The sequence below is a fragment of the Leucopleurus acutus genome (assembly GCF_964270905.1).
Source record: "Leucopleurus acutus genome assembly, chromosome: X".
NCBI classification, from domain to species: Eukaryota; Metazoa; Chordata; class Mammalia; order Artiodactyla; family Delphinidae; genus Leucopleurus; species Leucopleurus acutus.
In genome coordinates, this window is record NC_139148.1 from 58,406,863 (window position 1) to 58,429,217 (window position 22,355).

Here is a 22,355-nt window from a genome sequence, read left to right on the forward strand (position 1 = left end):
CCCTCTTAGGTAGACCCAGGAAACTTAAGAAGCATTCAGCATACCAGGCACGGCACTGAGCACATTGTATGTGTGTGTTTGTGTTTGTGTGTGTGTGTTTCTTTTTTTGGTGGTGGTGGGGAGAAATACAAAAATAAACAAATCTGGACTCTACCTCAAGGACTCACAATTTAGTAAGGAGAGATAGAAGTCTTAAAGGGGAAGTGTTCCAAGTAGGGTTTTATAATCTGCCTAGGTGTGGAGAAAGGGGTGGCTGCAGGCAATGTCACCTAGGAGACTTTTCTGTGGTCTAGGGAAGGGATGGTGGTGTCTTAGACTAGGGCAGAGTCAGTGAGAATGGAGAGTAGGGCAAAGGTGGGGCAAATATCATGGAAGTGACCGCAACCTCACTTGGCAAATGGTTGAGGGGAAAAGGGAAAGTTCAAAGGGGCTTCCAAATTTGCTGCTGCTAAGCCCATCTTCCTCTTCCTAGACTTGTGCAGTTGGATTGGGGCATTTGGTGCTAGAACATTTCAACTCATCATTTCAGCCTGTAGAGAACTCTCTGAAGCTTGAGTCACTATAATCCTAGGGCTCTGCTAGTCCTCTGGGTTTTATGTAATTTGCAAATTCTCAAGAGCCAGGATGCTTGTGCTTCATTCCATGGTCTGCCACTTACTAGCTGTGTGATTTGAGGCAAGCTACTTAACTTCTCTAAAGCCACAGTTTCCTTATCAGTACTGTGGGGATAATAATAGTATTTACCATATAGGGCTGATGTGAGGATTGAATGAGTTAATTCATGAAAAGGGCTTAATACCTGTCACATTGTAAACACTTGGTAAGTGCTATTATCATTATTTTTGAATGCTTTTTTCTTAGTACATATATTGTACCTGGCTGTACCAGATGCCCTGCAGGAAGTAGAGAAAAATTAGGCCAGGTTTCTGGGAGAGAAATGTATAGTTACTGGCCAGAACCCAAGAGGCTAAATTATATAATAGACAGAGGTTCAGAGTGCTGTTGGAGCAAGGGAGAGAAGAAGAAGTAATTGAATCCAGTGAGGTGGGGTAAGGGTGAGCATGGTTAGTTGGATCAAGTTGTCCATCTGACCAAAGGGCAGTCTGCTTGGTGGTGCCTTGAAAGTGGTCTGGCAGGAACTTCTATGCAAAAAGGATTCTGAACTGGGAACTAGAGAAAATCAAGAAGCTGACTGGGAGATTCAACTGGGAGTTGAATCTGAAAAAATGAAAAAAAAGGCTAAGAGTGAATAAAGTTCTGCTGCAGAGGTCTCCAGAATAGCTTCGGCTTCAGTTCCAACCTCCATGAGGCCAGATCATCCTAAGGTTCTGTCTCTTCAAGTCCCATGTTTCTTTCCCAATTTTTCACTAATTGAGTTGGTCTGAGTGGATCACAGCTTCTTTTTTTAATGTTCTAAGTGGAGCTTCCTTTAAAAAGAACAGCTTTATTGAGATATAATTCACATACCATACAATTCATCCATTTAAAGCATACAATTCAACTGTTTTTAGTATATGTGTAACCACTACCACAGTCAACTTTAGAATGCTTTGTCACCTCAAAAAGATATCCTATACCTGTTAGCAGGCATTCCCCTTCCCCCTGTCTCCAACTACTGGAAACCACTAATCAACTTTCTGTGTCTGTGGATTTGCTTATAATGGACATTTCATGTAATTGGGATTATACTATAAGTGGCTTTGTATGACTGGCTTCTTTCACTTAATGTGATGTTTTCAAGGTGCATCCATGTTGTAGCATGTATTAGTACTTCATTTATTTTTATTGTGGAATAAATTTTCACTGTACAGATATAACACATTTAATTTATCTATTCATCAGTTGATAGATACTTGGGTTGTTTTCACCTTTTGGCTGTTTTGAATAATGCTGCTGTAAACATTCATGAACAAGTTTTTGTGTGAATGTATGTTTTCATTTCTTTTGGGTATATACCTAGGATTGGAATTGCTGGGTCATATGATAACTCTATGTTTAACCATGTAAGGAACTGCCAAACTGTTTTCAAAGTGGCTGCACCATTTTACTTTCCCTCCAGCAGTGTATGAGGGTTCTGATTTCTCCACATGCTTGCCAGCACTTGTTATTATCTGGCTTTTTGATTATAGCAATCCCAGTAGAAGTGAAGTGGTATCCCATTGTGGTTTTGATATGCATTCCCCTGAGAACATTTTCATGTGCTTATCTGTCATTTGTATATCTTCTTTGGAGAAATGTCTATTCAGATACTTTGCCCATTTTTAAAATTGGGTTGTCTCTTTATTAATCAGTTCTAAGGGTCGCTTATGGATACTAGATACAAGTTCCCTGTAAATTGAAAACATTTCTCCCATCGTGGGGATTGTTTTTCCACTTTCTTGATAGTGTCCTTTAAAGCACAGATGTTTTTTATTTTGATGAAGTTCAATTTATATATTTTGATTGTGTTTCTTATGCTTTGGTGTCATATATGAGATTCTGTTTCTAAACCTAGGGTCATGCAGATTTATCTCCATGTTTTCTTTTAAGAGTTTTATAATTTTAGCCCTTATATTTAGGTCTTTGAGTTAATTTTTGTATATGGTGTGAGGTAAGTGTTCAATCTCATTCTTTTGCATATGTCTATCCAGTTGTCATGGTACCATTTGTTGAAAAGACTATTCTTTCCCATTGAATGACCTTGGAACCCTTGTTGAAAACCAGTTAACCATAGACATATAAGTTCATATCTGGACTCTTAATTCTATTCTATTGATCTATATGTCCATCCTTATGCCAGTACCACATGTTCTTAATTACTATAGCTTTGTAGTAAGTTTTGAAATCAGAAAGTGTGAGACCTCCAACTTTGTTCTTTTTTCAAGAATGTTTTGACTATTCTGGGTCCCTTGCATTTCCATATGAATGTTAGGATCAGCTTACCAATTTCTGCAAATAAGGCAGCGAAGATTTTGATAGGGATTGCATTGTATTTGTAGATCAATTTGGGGGGTATTGCCATCTTAAAAATATTAAGTCTTCTAATCCACAAACACAGGATGTTTTTATGTGTATTTAGATCTTTAATTTCTTCCAACAAAATTTTGTAGGTTTTAGAGCATGTATAAGTTTTACACTCCTTTTATTAAAGTTATTCTTAAATATTTTATTCTTTTTGATGCTATTATAAATGCAATTGTTTTCTTAATTTCATTTTCAGATTGTTCATTGCAAGTATATAGAAATACCGTTTATTTTTGTATATAGATCTTGTATCCTGCAACCTTACTGAATTTGTTTATTAGTTCTAACAGGTATTTAGTGGATTCCTTAGGATGTTCTATGTATAAGATCTTGTCATCTGTGAATAAAGATGGGTTTACTTCTTCTTTGCATTTTGGATGCCTTTTATTGCTTTTTTTATGCCCAATTAGCCAGGCTAGAATCTTTAGTACCATGTTGAATAGAAGTGGTAAGACCAGATATCTTTGTCTCATAACTGATCTTATGGATGTTAGATGTGGGGATATCTTACATGTCTTCTATATACTTAATAAAGTTCTTTTGTATTCCTAGTTTGTTGAGTGTTTTTATCATAAAAGGGTGTTATATTTTGTTGAATGTTTTTTTTCCTGTATCTACTGAGATGGCTGTGATTTTCATTTTCTATTCCATTGATATGGTGTATTAATTATTTTTCAGATATTAAACCATCCTTGCTTTTCTGTGATAAGTCACACTTGACCATGGTGTATAAATCATTTATGTTGCTGAATTTGGTTTGTCAGTGTTTTCTTTTATGGCTTAGCATATGGTCTGTTCTGGAGAATGTTCCTTATGTTCTTGGGAAGAATATATATTCTGTTGTTGGGTGGAATGTTCTATAGATGTCTCTTTTCTAGTGTTTTGTTGAGGATGTTTGCATCTTTATTATTATGAGATGCTAATCTTTAGGTTTCTTTTCCTGTGATCTCTTTGTCTGGTTTTGGTATCAGGGTAATACTGGCTTCAGAGAATGAGTTGGGAAATTGGAAAATATTGCTTCCTCTTCTATTTTTTTGGAAGAGTTTCTGAAGAATTGGTATTAGTTCTTTTTTAAATGTTTGGTACGATTCACCAATGAATCCATCTGTGCTAATACGTTCTTTGTAGCTGTTTTTTAAAATTACTGATTCAACTCATGTTATAGATCCATTCTTATTGTCTGTTTCTTGTTTAATTGGTTTTGGTGATCTGTGCCTTTCTAGGAATTTTTCGATTTCATCTGAATTGTCTTATTTATTGACACACAATTGTTCAGAGTATTCCTTTTTAATCATTTGTATTTCTGTAATATCTGTAGGAATGTCTTCTCTTTAGTTTCTGATTGAGTAATTTGAGTCATCTATGGTTTTCCCTTTGTGAATATAGCTATAAGTTTGTCAATTTTGTTAATCATTTTAAAGAACCAGCTTTTGGTTTCATTGATTTTCTCTATTTTCTACTCTCTATTTCATTAATTTGCACTTCATTATTTCTTTCCTTCTGCTTGTTTTACATTTGTTTATTCTTTTTTTCCAGTGTCTTAAGGTGGAAATTAGGTTACTGATTTGAAATATTTCCTCTTTTTTAACATAAGTATTTACAGCTATAAATTTCCCCCTGAACACTGCTTTAACCACATCTTAAGTTTTGGAATGTTTCATCTTCATTTTCATTGATCTCAAAGTATTTTCTAATTTTTCTTTTGAGTTTTTTCTTTGACCAAGTGGTTATTTAGGAGTTTGTTGTTTAGTTTCCACATATTTGTGAGTTCCTGAAATATCTTTCTATTTCTAAATTCAATCCACTGTGGTCAGAGAACATAATTTATATGATTTCTATCTTTTTAAATTTACTGAGGTTTTTCTTATGGCCTACTAAATAGTCTATCCTGGTAATTGCTCCAGGAGCACTTGGGAAGAATGTATATTCTTTTTTTTTTTTTTTTTGCAGTATGCGGCCCTCTCACTGTTGTGGCCTCTCCCGTTGCGGAGCACAGGCTCCGGACGCGCAGGCTCAGCGGCCATGGCTCACGGGCCCAGCTGCTCCGCGGCATGTGGGATCTTCCCGGGCCGGGGCACGAACCCGCGTCCCCTGCATCGGCAGGCGGACTCTCAACCACTGCGCCACCAGGGAAGCCCTGGTATATTGTGTTTTTAATTTTAACTTGTATCAGAGTATTTTCTGACTTCCCTTCTGAATTTTTTCTTTCATTCATTGGCTATTTAATGTATGGTTTTATTTCCACATATTTGGAATTTTCCAGTTCTCCTAATGTTATTGATTTCTAGTTTCATTTCTTTGTGTTCAGAGCATATCCTTTGTATGGTTTCAGTCTTTTTGAATTTATTAACACCTGATTTGTGGCCTAACATATGTTCTGTTGTGAAGAATGTCCTATCTGCAATTGGAAGAAAAATATGCATTCTGCTGTTGTTGGTTGGAGGATTTGTGTATGTCTGTTAGGTCTAGTTGGTTTATAGTGTTGCTTAAATTCTCTGTCTCCATAATGATCTTCTATCTGATTGTCCTATCATTATTAAAAGTAGGGTATTGAGGGACTTCCCTGGTGGCACAGTGGTTAAGGATCTGCCTGCCAATGCAGGGGACACAGATTTGATCTCTGGTCTGGGAAGATAGCACATGCCGCAGAGCCCACGTGACACAACTACTGAGCCTGTGCTCTAGAGCCTGTGAGCCACAACTACTGAGTCTGCGTGCCACAACTATTGAAGCCCACACGCCTAGAGCCCATGATCCGCAACAAGAGAAGCCACCGCAATGAGAAACCCGCGCACCATGACAAAGAGTAACCCCTGCTTGCTGCAACTAAAGAAAGCCTGTGCACAGCAACAAAGACCAAGTGCAGCCAAAAATAAATAAATAGATAAATTTATAAAAAAATAAAAGCAGGGTATTGAAATCTCCAACTATTATTATAGAATTGTTTATTCTTCCCTTTGATTCTGTCAATTTTTGCTTCATATATTTGGGGATCTGTTGTTGGGTGCATATATGTTCATAATTGTTATATCTTATTGAAAATCTGATTAGAGCAATAACGAATAAAGAGATTGAATCAGTAATCAAAAACTTCCCAAGCAAGAAAAGCTCAGGACCAAATGGTTCCACTAGTTATTTCTGCTAAACACCTAAAAATAAGTTAACACCAATTCTCAAAATCTTCCTAAAGAAGATGAGAGAACACTTCCTAAGTCATTCTATGAGGCCAACATTACCCTGATACTAAGGATAGACAAATATATCACATTAAAAGAGAGCCACAGATCAATATCACTTGTGGATATATATCCAAAAATTCTCAACAAGGCACCAGCAAACTGAATTCAGCAGTATATTAAAAGTATTATACACCAAGACCAAGAGTGATTTATGCCAGGAATGCAAGGGTCTTTCAACATATAAAAATCAATCAATATAATACACCAGCATGGGCACACGCACTCCTGGGCACACAGAGAACAGGGCATGTGTCACGGAGCAGTGGTTAGCTGAGTTGGAGGTAGGGCCCAGAAACCAGCCAGGTTGGCGGCAGAACCCAGCACTTCAGAGCCACCGTGCACAAACCTCGGGAGAGAAGACGGAAGCAGCTGCAACTCCAAAGGCAGCCCCAGGCTGGCTAAAACAGTTCTTGGTGTGGAAACCGAGGCCCTTGAGTGCCCAGGCCCAGCCCAGCCTTGCTCAGGGAGCAGCTTAGCCTGGAGACTGCATGTCACAGCCACCGCGGAATCCAGCCAAGCCACCACCTCTGCCGCCCCTGCCCTAGGGGGGCCAGTCTCCCCTGACCGACATCACCTTCTTGAAGGTGTTCCTCTGGTTGGTCATGCTGGGACTGTTTGTGGAACTGGAATTTGGTCTGGCCTATTTTGTCCTGTCCCTCTTCTACTGGATGCATGTGGGGAAATGAGGCCCTGAGGAGAAGACAGAGGGAGGAAAAGCAGGTACTCCGTGTTCAACCCAGGCTGTGAGGCCATCCAGGGCACCCTGATTGCCCAGCAGCTGGAACGCGAGCTGCACCTGAGGCCTCTGCAGGGGAGATAGGGCCAGCCTTGCTGTTGGCTGGCCCCCAGGGCCCTCACACCCCTGGGGTATCGATTTGTGGGTTTGGCTGAGGGTAGCTTGCAGGTCAGTTCTATGACCCTGCAGTTCCACACACTTTCCCTGATTTCCTGCTGCAGTTTTATATCAGAACTTCTTTTTGGTTTTGGTGAAACTCCCAGAAAGACACTCACTGTGGGTCTGATGCAATTTATAAAAATTACACACTCAAGAAAGGAGACCTATTTGTCTCTTTATTTAAGAGAGATGATTTTTAGAACAGTAGGAGGGCACTGGGGAGATAACTGTTTAAAATATCCAGCTGTTTGAAGTAATGGTTTGGTACATCAGGACTATATGTTAAAAGTAAATATTCTCTTTAAGTATTTTTTTAATTAATTAATTTTTAAAATTGACATATATTTGATTTACAATGTTGTGTTAGTTTCAGGTATATAGCAAAGTGATTCATTTATACATATATATATTCTTTTCTTATACAGGTTACTACAAAATATTAAGTATTTTGTAGTTCCTGTGCTATACAATAGGTCCTTGTTGTTTGTTTTATATATGGTGGTGTGTATCTGCTAATCCCAGGTTCCTAGTTTATCCCTCCCCCTCACCCTTCCGCTTTGGTAGCCATAAATTTGTTTTCTATGTCAAAAAAATTATAACATACCATGTTAATGGAATGAAGGAAAAATCCACATGATCATCTCAATTGATGCTGAGAAAGAATTTGACAAAATCCAGCACCATTTCATGATAAAGAAAACCTTAACATACATACTAGGAATATATATATATATATATATATATATATATATATAGAGAGAGAGAGAGAGAGAGAGAGAGAGAGAGAGAGAGGGAGAGAGAGAGAGAGAGAGAGAGAACATTCCATCTAAAAGCAGCAGATTACACATCTTTTCAAGTTCACATGGAACATTCTCCAAGATTTTAAATCACATGCTAAGCCATGAAACAAGTCTTAGTAAATTTAAGAAGATTAAAATCATATTAAGCATCTATTCTGACCAGAAGGCTATAAGACTAGAAATCAACTACAAGAAAAGAACTGTATAAAACATAAAAATGTGGAGGCTAAAATATATGCTTCTAAACAATCAATGGATCACTGAAGAAATCAGAGGAAATAAGAAAAATACCTGGAGACAAAGGAAAACAAAAATACAACAATTAAAAATCTATGGGACATAGCAAAAGCAGTTGTAAGAGGAAAGTTTTTAGTGATACAAGCCTACCTCAGGAAACAAGAGAAATCTCAAATCAACAGCCTAACCATACACCTAAAGAAAATAGAAAAAGAAGAACAAACAAAACCCAAAGTTAGTAGAAGGAAAGAAATAATAAATATCAGGGCAGAAGTAAATAAAATAGAGAATAAAAAATATAAAAGGTCAATGAAACTAATAGTTCTTTTAAAAGATTTTAAAAATTGATAAAATTTTATCCAGAAACATCAAGAAAAAAAAGAGAGGATCCAAATAAACAGAAACAGAAATGAAAAAGGAAAAGTTACAACTGATACCACAGAAATACAAAAGATCATAAGAGATGGCTATAAACAATTATGCACCAATAAAATGGACAACCTAGAAGAAATGGACAAATTTCTAGAAACATATAATCTCTCAAGGCTGAACCAGGAAGAAATATAAAATATGAACAGACTGATTACCAGGAATGAAATTGAATCATTAAAAACAAACAAAACAAACAAAAAAATCACCAACAAACAAAAGTCTATGACCAGATGGTTTTACAGGTGAATTCTACCAAACATTCAGAGAAGAGTTAACACCTGTCCTTCTCAAACTATTTCAAAAAATTGCAGAGGAAGGAACCCTTCCAAACTCATACTATGAGGCCAGCATCACCCTGATACCAAAACCTGACGAAGATATCACAAAAAAACAAAATTACAGACCAGTATCTCTGATGAACATAGATGCAAAAATCCTAAACAAAATATTACAAACCAAATACAAAATGATCACACACCATGATCAAGTGGTATTTATCCCAGGTTTGACATCCACAAATCAATCAATATGATATACCACATTAAAAAATTGAAGAGGGTTTCCCTCATGGCGCAGTGGTTGAGAGTCCGCCTGCCGATGCAGGGGACACGGGTTCATGCCCCGGTCCGGGAAGATCCTGCATGCCGCGGAGCGGCTGGGCCCGTGAGCTGTGGCCACTGGGCCTGCGCGTCCAGAGCCTGTGCTCCACGACGGGAGGGGCCACAACAGTGAGAGGCCCATGTACCGCCAAAAAAAAAAAAAATTGAAGAATAAAAAATCATGTGATCATCTCAATAGATGCAGAAAAAGCATTTGACAAAATTCAACATCCATTTATGATAAAGTCTCTCAACAAGGTGGGTATAGAGGGAACATACCTCAACATAATAAAGGCCATTTATGACAAGTCTATAGGCAACATCATACTCAATGGTGAAAAGCTCAAAGCATTTCCTCTAAGATCAGGAAGAAGACAAGGATGCCCACTCTCACCACATTTTTTTGGTTTGTTTTTTTAAATTATCTTAATTCCACTCTCATCACTTTTATTGAACATAGTATTAGAAGTCCTAGCCCCAGCATTCAGACAAGAAAAAGAAATAAAAGGGATCCAAATTGGAAAAGAAGAAGTTAAACAGTCACTATTTGCAGATGACATGATACTCTACATAGAAAATCCTAAAGATGTCACCAAAAAACTACTAGAGCTCATCAATGAATTCATAAAGCTGCAGAATACAAAACGAATATACAGAAACCTGTAGTGTTTCTATACACTAACAATTAATTATCAGAAATAGAAATTAGGAAAACAATACCATTTATAATCACATCAAAAAGAATAAATCTAACTAAGGAGATGAAAGACCTGTACTTGGAAAAATATTAGACACTGATGAAAGAAATTGAAGACAACATAGACAGATGGAGAGATATACTGTGCTCATGGATTGGGAGAATTAATATTGATAAAATGACCATTCTCCCCAAGGAAATCTACAGATTCAGTGCAATCCCTATCAAAATACCAATGGCATTTTTCACAGAACTAGAACAAATAATTCTAAAATTTGTACGGAAACACAAAAGACCTTGAATAGCCAAAACAATCTTAAGAAAAAAGAACAGAGCTGGCAACATCATGCACCCTCACTCCAGACTATGCTACAAAGCTACAGTAATCAAAACCAGTATGATATTGGCACAAAAATAGTCACATAGATCAATGGAAGAGAATAGAGAGTCCAGAAATGAACCCACCTTTATATGGTCAATTAATCTATGACAAAGGAAGCAAGAATATACAATGGGGGAAAGACAGTCTCTTCAATCAATGGTGTTGGGAAAACTGGATAGCTACATGCAAGGGAATCAAACTGGACTACTTTTTCACACCATATACAAAAATAAACTCATAATGGATTCGAAGGATAAATGTAACACCTGAAACCATAAAATTCCTAGAAGAAAACATAGGCAGTATTCTCTTTGACATTGGTCTTAGCAATATATTTTGGATATGTTTTCCCAAGCAAGGAAAATGAAAGCAAAAATAAAACTAATGGGACTACATCAAACTAAAAAGCTTTTGCATGATGAAGGAAACTATCCAAAAACTGTGAAGACCACCTACTGAATGGGAGAAGATATTTGCAAATGATATATCCAATAAGGAGTTAATATCCCAAATACACAAAGAACTCACATAACTTTGTATCAAAAAACAAACAACCCAATTAAAAAATGGACAGAGGATCTGAAGAGACATTTTTGCAAAGAAGACATACAGGTGACCAACTGATACATGAAAAGATGCTCAATATCACTAACCATCAGGGAAATGCAAATCAAAACCACGATGGGATATCTCCTTACACCTGTCAGAATGGCTATCATCAAAAAGACAACAAATAACAAATTGTTGAAGAGGATGTGGAGAGAAGAGAACCCTTGTACACTGTTGGTAGGAATGTAAATGGGTTCAACCAGTATGAAAAACAGTATAGCAGTTCCTCAAAAAACTAAAAATAGAACTACCATATGATCCAGCAATTCCACTATTGGGTATTTATCGAAACAAAACGGAATCACTAATTTGAAAAGATATACGCACCACTATGTTCACTGCAGTATTACTTACAAGAGTCAAGATGTGGAAGCAAACTAAATGCACACTGATAGATGAATGGATAAAGAAGATGTGGTGTACATACACAATGGAACATTACTCAGCCATAAAAAATGAAATCTTGCTACTTATGACAAAATGGATGGACCTAGAGGGTATTATGATAAGTCAGTCAAGGAAAGACAAATACTCTGCAATTTCACTTATATGTATAATCTAAAAAACTAAGCAAATGAACAAATACAACAAAACAGAAACAGAGTCATAGAAACAGAAAATAAACAAGTGGTTGCCAGAGGGAAGGGGTGAGGGAATGAAAAATAGGTGAGGGAGATTAAGAGGTACAAACTTCCAGTTACAAAATAAATGAGTCATGGGTATGAAATGTACAGTGTAGGGAATACAGTCAATAATTATGTAATATATTTGTATGGTGACAGTGGTAACTAGACTTATCGTGATGAGCATTTTGAAATGTATAGAAATATAGAATCACTGTATCATGCACCAGGAGCTAACATAGTGTTGTAGGTCAATTATACTTCAAACACAAACAAACTCATAGAAAAAGAGATCAGATTTGTGGTGACCAGAGGTGGTTAATGGGGCAGGTTGGGGGTGGGGGAGAATTGGATGAAGGTGGTCAAATGGTACAAACTTCCAGTTATAAGGTAAATTAAGTACTAGGGATGTAATGTATGACATGATTAATATAATTAACACTGCTGTATGTTATATATGAAACTTGTTAAGAGGGTAAATTCTAAAAGTTCTCTTCACAAGGAAAAAAACATTCCTATTTCTTTAATTTTGTGTCTGTATTAGATGATGGGTATTCACTAAACTTATTGTGGTAATCGTTTCATGATGTATGTAAGTCAAATCATTATACTCTACACCTTAAACTTATACAGTGCTATATGTCAGTTATATCTCAATAAAACTGGAAGAAAAATAAAGAAATAGCAGCTTATGTATATAAATTAGGAATAAATGAGGAAACTAATTACCAGGAGAAACCACTAAAAGAGGAGAAGGTCTGGCATGGGAAAGGATGGGGCAAGGGATGGTTGGTTGTTATATTGAACACTTCTGCTCTTTGATTTTTAACCATATACATGTGTAATATTTTGATTTCAAAAGTACTTTTTAAACTCTGTAATTCTAACTCTGTCCCCTCCTGGCCTCAAATCCTTCTAAGGCTCCCCCCTTCAAATGATACATGTTAAACTATAAATTATTTCCTTGTCACTAAAAGCCCTTCAACATCTGGCCCCGACCTACATTACCAGCATCATTACTGCTCTTTTCCTTAAAGTACCTGGGCCGCTAGTCACATCAATCTATTTGCAGCATCTTGGGTACCATTTTCTTTCATGCTTCCATGCTTTTGCACGTTTTGTTGCCTCTGCTTGACTTTCCCCTCTCCCTCCCCCTCTCCTTCTCCTCCTCTTCTTCCTCCTCATCTCCCTGATGAACCCACACTCATCTTCCCAGAGTCTGCAAATGTCACCTTCCCTAGGAGGCCTTCCCTACCACCCCCCAGGAAGATTTGTGCCCTTTCCCCTGTGCTGTCCAAGCATTTGGTACATTGCTCTACTACAGCACAGATCACATGGGATTTAACTTGTTGAGTCTGCTTTCCCCACTAGATTGTGGGCTGCTTGATGGCAGTGGCCAGCTTTTATTCATGTTTATATTCCCAGGGCTTATCCCATGGCTTATTGAATTGAATGTGTTTTTAAAGGACATTTGAAAAAATATTTCACTAAGAAACTAGGGAAAATCAAATAGTCTCAGAAAGCTAGTATAGGTGATTGTGTACAGCATCACCATAACTGTGAAGAAAGAAATGTTGATAGTGTGATAGTTCCTCCAAATATTAAACATAGAGTTACATATGACCCAGCAGGCCCACTCCTAGGTATATATCCACTCTTAGGTATATATCCAAATATATATCCACACAAAAACTGGTATATGAATGTTCATAGCAGCATCATTCATAACAGCCAAAAATGAAGATAACCTAAATGCCCATCAACTGAAGAATGGATAAAAAATGTGCTATATACATAAAATGAAATATTATTTGGCCATGAAAAGGAATGAAGTACTGATACGTACTACAACTTGGATGAACATTGAAATCATGCTAAGTGAAGCCAGACACAAAAGGCCACATATTGTATGACTTCATTTTTATGAAATTCTCAGAATAGGCAAATCTATAGAGACAGAAAGTATGTGAATGGTTACTTAGGGCAGGAGGTGAGGTGGAGGTGAATGGGAGTGACTGCTAATGGGTATAAAGTTTCTTTTTGGGGTGATTAAATGTTCTAAAATTAGTTAGTGATGACGGTCACACAACTTTGGGAATATGCTAAAATACATTATATTGTACACTTTAAAACAGTGAACTTTATGATTTGAATGATATCTCAATAGAGTTGTTTTAAAAAAAAAGGAACGTATAAAAAATCCTGGAAGGAAACACACCAAAAATTTAACAAGTGGTTGTTAACTTTGAGTTGTGGGGTTTTGTGAGGGAGATCGTTACTATTTTTCTTTTCTTCTGCTTTACAGCTCTTTCCATACACTCTATGATGAACATGTAATTAACGTCAGACACTTCATGCTTTAAAATATCAAGAAAGAAGAGAGAGAGAATTAACATATTCTGAGTACATGCTATGTACTCGTAAGGTAATCCCCACAGCATTCCTGTCAGGTTGCTATTCCTTATTTTCAATTTCACCAGGGTGACAGGGGAAAAAATGAGACTTAAAGATTCACTGTCTTTCCCCATTCTCCTCCCACTTCTAAAAATCTTCTTGGGTTTTCTGGCTTGATTTGGGGACTTTTGGTTTGTTGAACTGGTAGTAATGACTAAAGGAAAATTGAAAGAGGCCTTGAAAGTCAGGACTGATTTACAGTAAAAAGAGTAGAGAGTGACCAGAGAAAGCAAAGAAAGCTCTGGGGAAAGATCAGAAGAAGGCAGAGAAAGAGAAGACGTAGCAGGGGCTGATTGTGGGGGGAATTAGCCCCGTGTGTAAAAGGATGGATCGGATTCTGGATGCCTGACCCTTTTAATCATGCTGATTTCAGCTCAGACATGGCCACTTCAAAGGTCCCGTGATGATGTGATACCCACTTCTGAAGGAACCCCTGCCACTTCTATCTCGACCTCTTTCCATCCCATTACCCTGCATTATCCTCTCCATAGTATTGATTACGATCTGAACGTGTCCTGTCTTCTCTTGCTGGGATGCGAGTACCATTCCAGAAGCAGAGCCTCCTCTGGCTTGTTCACTGCTCTATTGCAGGACTGGGAACCAGGTCTGGTAACTTGTGGTGTTCGGAAAATGAGAATTGCGTTTTCTGTTGTCATTCATCGACTCCTCTCCCCTCACTTATCTCCACTTTTTCCAATGCTATTCATCCTTCAAAGCCTTGCTCAAGACCCAACAACTCCTGGAACTCATATCTCTTGGCTAGAAGTGAGCCCCTGTCCTTGACACATGAGCCCTCAACTACTCCCATACCGATCTCATAAGCTCTTTGATGTTAGGGTCCATTTCTTATACATCTTATACATCTTATACATCACAGCAACACATTTTACTGAGATTATTTGTGTGCATGCCAGAAAATCAACACATAAGAAAAATAGTCATTTTAGACTGATAACTTACGAAGAAAATAAAATAAATTAACGGCCTAGATGAAGACAAGGGTTGGGGGAACGGCACTAATTTCATCTGGATGGCTGGAGAAATTTCCCTGAGGAAGTGGCAATTGAGCTGAGATCTGACTGATCAAATCTGGATCTTTCTATATCTCCCACAATGCCCTACATATCGCATTTGCTGACTGACAGACCATGGAGTGTCAGGAGTAGAATGTTCCTAAAGGTTATCTAGTCTAGGTCCAATCTTACATAGGTTTCACCTCCTGACAGTAAGCTGCTGCCCCCAGGTAGGACAACCTGCCTCAAGGTCCCCAAAGTTTCCCATTTCAGTTGGTCCTCAAGACTCCCTTATGGATAGCTGCAGAACCAGCATTTTCTAGGCACCAGCTGTGTGCCAGACACTTTCATACCCAGTATCTTACTTAACTCTTACCTAGTAGTACTATTATTATTATTCCTATTTGAAAGATGAAGGAAGCTCAGAGAGTTTATGTAACTTGCCCAAGGCCACACTGCCAGCAAGTGTGTAGTGAGTGTGCCTGACACCAAGGCTGGTGCATCTTGCTACCATCCCTTGCTCTCCCTTCATTCTGAAGTTTAAACCATCCTGCTCAGGCTTTAGAAGTTCGTTGAGATTCCTAACCTTGGGACTGGCTTGATTTCATTGGACCTTTCTCAGTAGAGATATCAAGTTAGCCTTTCCCACGAACTGACCCTTTAGAGACACAAAGTTTTGCTGGCTTTATTTTTCATAATCACTGCATGAAGACTGAGATCGTGTCTGACCTCAAATGCCCCTGGCTGGACAATCTCATGCCTCACTCAGGCTCCTTTCTCCAAAGCTGGGACTGCCTCATAACACCTGCGTGTGTGTGTGTGTGTGTGTGTGTGTGTGTTTATGTGTGTGTGTGTGTGTGTGTGTGTGTGTGTGTGTGTGTGTGTGTGTGAGAAAGAGAGAGACAGAGAGAAACAGAGAATAACAGACTGATGCTGTTTACTTGCCTGGTCCCCAGGCTAAGAGGTCATTCTGATCTCCTGTATTGTGACTTCTTTCCCCCCTCAACCTTCAAATCTGCTGAGTCTGTTCTACTTCCCCTTTTATTCTCTTCAGGGGGTCGACACCCTGTATCTGCTCTTTTGTGCCCCAGAGAGGACCTTGTTAATCTCCTATGTCTCCTCCCTCCCTCAGCCTCCTTCTCAGTCTCAGAGTCAGGGCCAGCTGCCCTAGAGGTGAAAACAGGGAGCAGGAGCCCTGGCTTCTGGGAGTCTCTGAACCAGCCCATTTTGAGGGGCGCATGCCCTCGTGTGTTCGCCTTGTGTAAATTCAGCCTGAGATTACAGCCTAAGGCCCTGCTGGCAGAGCCTTCTTCTACTAACCTGGCCAAGGATCCTAGCCTTTCTCCACCTGCCTGTGCCGTTGCCTCCCTGGCGTTTGAATCAGCCTAGGTCTGGGGGACTGCATCTGGTCTCACTCCAAATGGAACACCTCCTGGTCATTTCCCCCTTTGTCTCTCTCTCTCTGACAACTGCAACTACACAACAATAATAGCCACTATTTGGCAAGCATGTAGTATGGGCCAGGGGATTTATATATATCAGCTAGTTCAAGCTGCACAGCACCCCCATAAGTAAGTGTTATTTTCTTGGCACATGGTAGGCACTTATGAATGAAGGAACGGTTTCTCTCCAATTCATCATAGAGCAAACAGAAGCTCAGGGAGGTTGCAAAAGTAATAAGGGTCAGAAACAGAATTGAAACCCAAGCCTATTTGATCTCAAAGCCTGGGCTCTGAACAGTCATATCAGGATGCTTCTAAAACCACTGCAGCACCTTGAATCCCAATCCCCGGGACTGTGTGAGGGAGAAGCTGATGGATGTGGTTAGGGATACCGGATTTGAAGTCATATAGCTAGTAAGCAGGCACCACCACTTCCTGGTTCTGTGAGTGTGGGCAAGTTGCTTAACTTCTCTGTACCACAGCTTCCTTATTGGCAAATGGCGATAATAATAGTAACAGCTCAGAGGGTTGGGCCACTTTAATGAGATAATATCCATAAAGGGCTTAGCATGGAGCTTGGCATATGGTAATCACTCAAAAAATGTTTGTGATGGTGATGATGGTTCAGCTATGTGCTAGGTGGCAGCATGTGAGCTCATCTTCCCTAATGAGCTCCTGTAGTACAGATATTCTGTATGGTGGGGTCCATGCACACCAATCAGCCTTAGCAATCAGCTAGCCTGGGAGGGAGGTTGTCAGCTACTGATGAAAGGTGGGTTGCGTGGCTAGGGCACATCTGCTTCTAGAGGAAGACCACTGTGCTTCTGCCCAGAAGTGGGCCCTGGGAGGCCCTTCTGGCAGGGCTGAGATTTCTTGCAGGAAGCAGTTCTATTCTGCACCAACATGAGGAAAGATGTGTAATCAGAGTCACAGAAGGCTGTGCCTTATTTCTTGGCTCTGGTCATTTCGGTCTGGACCTTTTTAAAAACAGGTGTTACCGATCCACTTTAGCCATAAAATCCCTTCATGAAGTGCCCCTGGGAAAGTCCAACCTGAAACCTGCAAGCTCTTCTCCTTGGAGAATGTGCCTGGGAAATGGAATAGGCTGCCTGCTTTCCAGAGCTGTCAACTCCAAGCCAAGACCTTGTGAGAACCCTAGTGGTGGGCGCAGGTAAGGGAGTGTGGGTTGAATTACCTCAGATCCCCTCAAAAGGTTATTTTCCTTTTCAGTCCGGACAGGCATTCTTCACACCAAGAACCAAGTGACTGAAAGAGAGTCTCAGGTGAGTGGCTTACCTGGGGAAGGGGAGAGGAAAGAGTGCCTCGATTTCCACCCAGGTCACCAGGCTGGAGAAAGGCAAAATGACTTAGGGAGGCCACGGACAAGAGTAAGGCTCAGGTCGATGGGCCCTCTACTCAATGGTGCGTATTGACCTGGGGCAGTTTGCTCTCAGATTCCAGCACCTGGCAGGCTCCCAGGGGAGGCCCAGCAGTGTTTGTAAACTGAACTGACCCATGTTGGTTCCTGGGAGGGTCTGGGTGTTTCATGAGTAGCAACCTCTGATGGACCCTCCTTCTGTGGTCCTGGATTCTTGACGTTTTCAGGTGTCCATTGTCTATAGGAGTCTCCTAGTTGGCCACAGCCTCCTTAGGTGACAGGACCTGAGAGACTGCCCATCTGGGGTGAGCTATCTGTCCTTCTGCCAAATGAGCAAACTAGAGAAGAAGTACCCTGAGATGAGAAAGAGGACAAGGAGGACGGATGCAAAGCTAGTCCCTCTGTGCTCCATGGAGCTACGGTCTTTGCTGTGGCCCACACCGTGCCATGTTGTCAGGACCTGTGTCATTGTCATCCCTGTGTCCCTTCCAGGGGTAAAGGCAGTGTCTAGCACGTAGGTCTGCCACTTACTAGACATGAGATGTTATTTGGGTCACTTGACTTCTGAGAATGCCAGTTTTCTCATCTGTGCATAAAATGACTTTGAATGAGAGAATGGATACAAAGTACCTGGAACGTAGTAGGTGCTCAGCAGATGGTACCTGTCACCACCATCACCACCATCATCAACTCCAACACCATTAGCATTTATTGTTCACCTCTTGTATGCCCATCCTGATGCTTGGCTTTGATGCAGAAGATAAAGGAGAAGCAGTCAGTGGTTTCTGCTCCAGGTTAGTATGTAGCGGGAGAGCTCAGATACACACAAATATTGAAAATCCAAGTGCCAGTAAGAGGTATACGGTCAGGATATGGAGATCAAAGGAGGGAACAGATCTGTGGGCTAGGGCCTTCTAGGAAGGCTGCCCAGAAGAGGTGGGTGCTACGGTAGACCTGGATAGATTGAATTTCTAGTACTGGGAGGAGGAGGGGGAAGAGGATAAAGGGTGTTCCTGGCTTAGCTCAGCGCAGGCCAGCACCCGAAGCTGGGAGTGTCCCTCATCTCCCTTTGGGCTGTTGGGGGTCAGGCTCAGTGCTGGGTCAGCTTTTGGAATGCAAATACTGGGCTGGCCACTGGGGGTCGACAGAGATTGAGAAATATGGAGGCTACTGGGGCGAGATTTCCTTGGAGATTCTACCCCTTTGATTGAACAGCCTGCCTAATGTCTCATTTCCCTACCTCTGAAATTCCCTCCTCCTTCCTCCACCGTCTGTAGAGCCCTAATCCCCCCGAGAGAGACACTCTTAGCTCTCCAGAGCTTCCTGACTTCCCCACCCCTGCCCAGAACACCAGTCTAAGGAGGAAAATTCCCTCCCTCTCCACATCCCCACCCCCAGCCCCACCTCTTACGGCTAAAGCCAGAGGCTGCCATAGTCTCTGGTTTGTGTCCAGGAGAGCGGCTGTGAAAGAAAAACAAGCCAGGCCAGGGAAATTTATGTTCTTCTGAGGGGGTTGGCTTCCTCATGAGGAAGATGATGGGTGGTTTGTCAATTGAGGTCTCACCCCAGTTCCAACTTGGGCAGCGCTGGGGAGGCAGGGGTATGGCAGGGGCACGGTGGGAGAGGTTGGTGGGGAGACTAAAGGCTTAGAAAGAAACTGGGCACTGGGAGGTACATTGAGCCCAGGCACTGGGACCTTGATGATAAAAGGTGGGAAGGAAGGTCTCTAAACCAAGCTGGACTAAGTTGTGCGTGTGGGGAGCAGAGGTTTCAATGTCAGAGATCCTGGCTCCGTTGGCTCAGGGGCAGCTGGAGGGTGGCGGGCCTGGGTACCATATATCTGCCATTGGTTATCTGGCCAGCTGGGTCCAGCCCCTTATCTATCCTCAGGATGCCCCCAGGGGTTTATGACCTTTGTAACAGTAGGCTTGGGTTTATCAGTCGAGAAAGCCCAGAACCTGACCCTTTAGCATTTATGGTAGGTTGGAAGGCAGGAAGTTATCTCATAGGCTAGTGAGGGGTCAGAGCTAGGAGGGCTGGAGAGAGGAAGAAGCACTGCCCCTTCCCTCAGCTCCTCGTGTTGTTCAAATATTTGCTCTGCTTCGGGTGTTCCTCCAGGGGAACTTTATTCCCTGTGTTTATGGGGCCTGACAAGCCCAGTGTGTTCTCTAAGGAGCCAAGAGCAGATTTGGGCAAAGATGTCATTTCTGCAGCCAGCGTCATCCTTCCCTGGGCTTACTGGCTCTCCGAGATGGGGAGCTAGGCCGGGGTCAGTGACAGGTGGTGACAACGGCTGCCCCCCACCCCTGAATTCCTGAGCCCCTGACAGTGATGAATGGCCCAGTCCCTCTTTGCACACTCCCCAGGTAACCAGAGTTGAGGGAGTGACAGGTGGGCCGGGCTGGAGTGCTGCAGGATTTACCCCATAGCTGTCCCCCACAGGGCTGGAGAGTGAGAACAGGAGGGACTGCTAGAGGAAGTTGAGCCCAGATCAGTGATACACAGGAGGGCACGGATATCCAAAGATGAGGTCTCTAAGGAGCCGAGGGTCCCGGCTGCAGTCCAGAGCCTATGCCACCTGCTATGCCACACTGAGCCATGCGCTGGCCCTCAGATGCTCTGCTCTAGGCTCTTTTGAGGAGCAGGGGCAGAGGCCATTTGCCTGTGTGGGGCCCATGGGCTTGGGACAGATTTCTAGGAGTCCAGGGAAGGGTAACGAGGTATAAGGAGGGGATAAAGAGAGAGGGAGGGACGGGGCAGGCCCATCTCAGGAAGAGAAGGGCTCCTCCTATCTCTGGTGTCATCCTGCCAACAGCATGACCCAGAGCCAGGCTGACACCTGGAAGATCAAGGTGATCTCAGTGCAAACACCCATAAACCAGGCATGAAGCTGGGGCAAGGACAAGGGAGGGGTGGGGGGGTTGAACGTTTGGTTGAACCCTTGGCCTTTGGGACCAGCCCCTCTTTCCCCAGCCACTGAGAATCTCCATGGCTGCAGTGAAACTAGACTAGCAGGGCTTACCCACCTGGGGCTTGATCTGGGGTGTGGTGCAGCCAGCAGGCGGGAGGAAGAGTAGGAGGGCTCAGGTCCCACCCTGGGCTTGTCCTGAGCCTGACCCAGAGATAGAGTGACTTAGGAAAAGCAAGGTATTCGTGGGGGAGGGAGGACAGCCTGGGCTCAACACAGACCCCAACTGGTCTCAGCTAGAGGGCAGTGAAGGCAGAGGGAGAGAAGGAGAGAAGCGGGTGGCGGGACAAATCTGGCTGGGCAAGAGAGGACTTTGCAGGCTGAGGTTGGCGGGGGCAGGGGATGCAGGCAGATTGAGCCTGGAGCCTCAGTTTCCTCTTCTCTAAAATAGGCCTATCAATATCAACCTCAGGGATGTTATGTGAATTAAGCAAAGATAGCATAGGACCAAGGGTGAGAGTACCCGGCTACAGTGCCTGGCATACAGAAGTTGTTCAAGAAACATGGCTCTCCCTTGCCCTGTAGGGAGTGGTCGTGTGTATCTGTGAGGAGGATGCAGGCAGCGGTTGTGGGTCTTCGAAGGGACAGACAGGAGGCTTAGGACAGGCCAGAGATGATTGTAGGTAGGAGAGAGGGCTGCTAGCCTCATGGAGTGGTCCCAGCTGGCATTGCCCCGGGCCTTGGGGCAGGCTTCCTGCCCTCGGTGTGCAAGGTCCACCCTTTGGCACACATTCCCTTCCAGAGCCCTGGGGTGTCCGAGTAGAGTCATGTGTAGAAGCTCAAGTCGTGCAGCTCAATGGCCCAGGTTTGAATCCTGACTCTTCTGCTCCCTGGCTGTGTGACCTCAGGTGAGGGAGTTCACTTCTCTTATCTGAGAGTACAAGGCAGGCAAGGAGAGGTCAAGGACAAGGGCCACAGTAATAGAGAGGGGGTGTGAATGTTCATGCACGTGAGCAGGACAGTGACTTGAGGAAACGTGGGGACTATGCGCCATGTCCCGTGAAGGCAGGAACCAAGCCTGTCAGCTGGTGCTGCGTGAACTGATAGGCGAGGAAGACGGCAAGTTCATGTATGAATATGTACACGTGTGAGAAAACGAGAGGAGCTAAAAAATGTGTGCATGGCACACAAAGCATGTGTGAACGGGTGAGAACATGTGTGACCCGGAATGAGGATGTCTCTGTGGGAGGCTCTGCGGAGGTATAATAGTTTCCATTTAGTAAGCACCGTGGTGGGCCAGCCATGAAGCTAAGCCCTTTCTGTGCATTATCTCACTCCCCACTCAGCACAGCTCCGTGAAGAAGAGATGATCTTCAGGTTACAGAAGAGTTAACTGAAGCACACAGGGGAAGCGACTTGCCCAAAAAGACACAACTGATAAGCAGTGAACTCTATGGCTCTGAAGTTCATACTCCCCCTGCCTCCCATTGGTGTGGGAAGCTGAGCTCTCCGGGGGCTGTTATGGTACCTGAGGCCTCCCGCAGCTGCTAGATGTTGTTCTGCATCCCTGGGTCCAGGAGGCCCCCACATACTGATTTCCATCTGCTTGGAGCTCCTTGAAGGCAGGGCTTGGTGGGCTCCTCT

The 22,355-nt window shown here is 42.2% G+C and overlaps 1 pseudogene across 1 annotated transcript; it reads left to right on the top strand.

The window, feature by feature from the left end:
- The first annotated feature begins 3,435 nt into the window (after nt 1-3,435).
- On the top strand, nt 3,436-7,062 carry LOC309978578 (SAYSvFN domain-containing protein 1-like; annotated as a pseudogene). The gene is made up of 2 exons: nt 3,436-3,451; nt 6,557-7,062. The product of its transcript is annotated as an SAYSvFN domain-containing protein 1-like (transcript).
- Nucleotides 7,063-22,355: the final 15,293 nt, after the last annotated feature.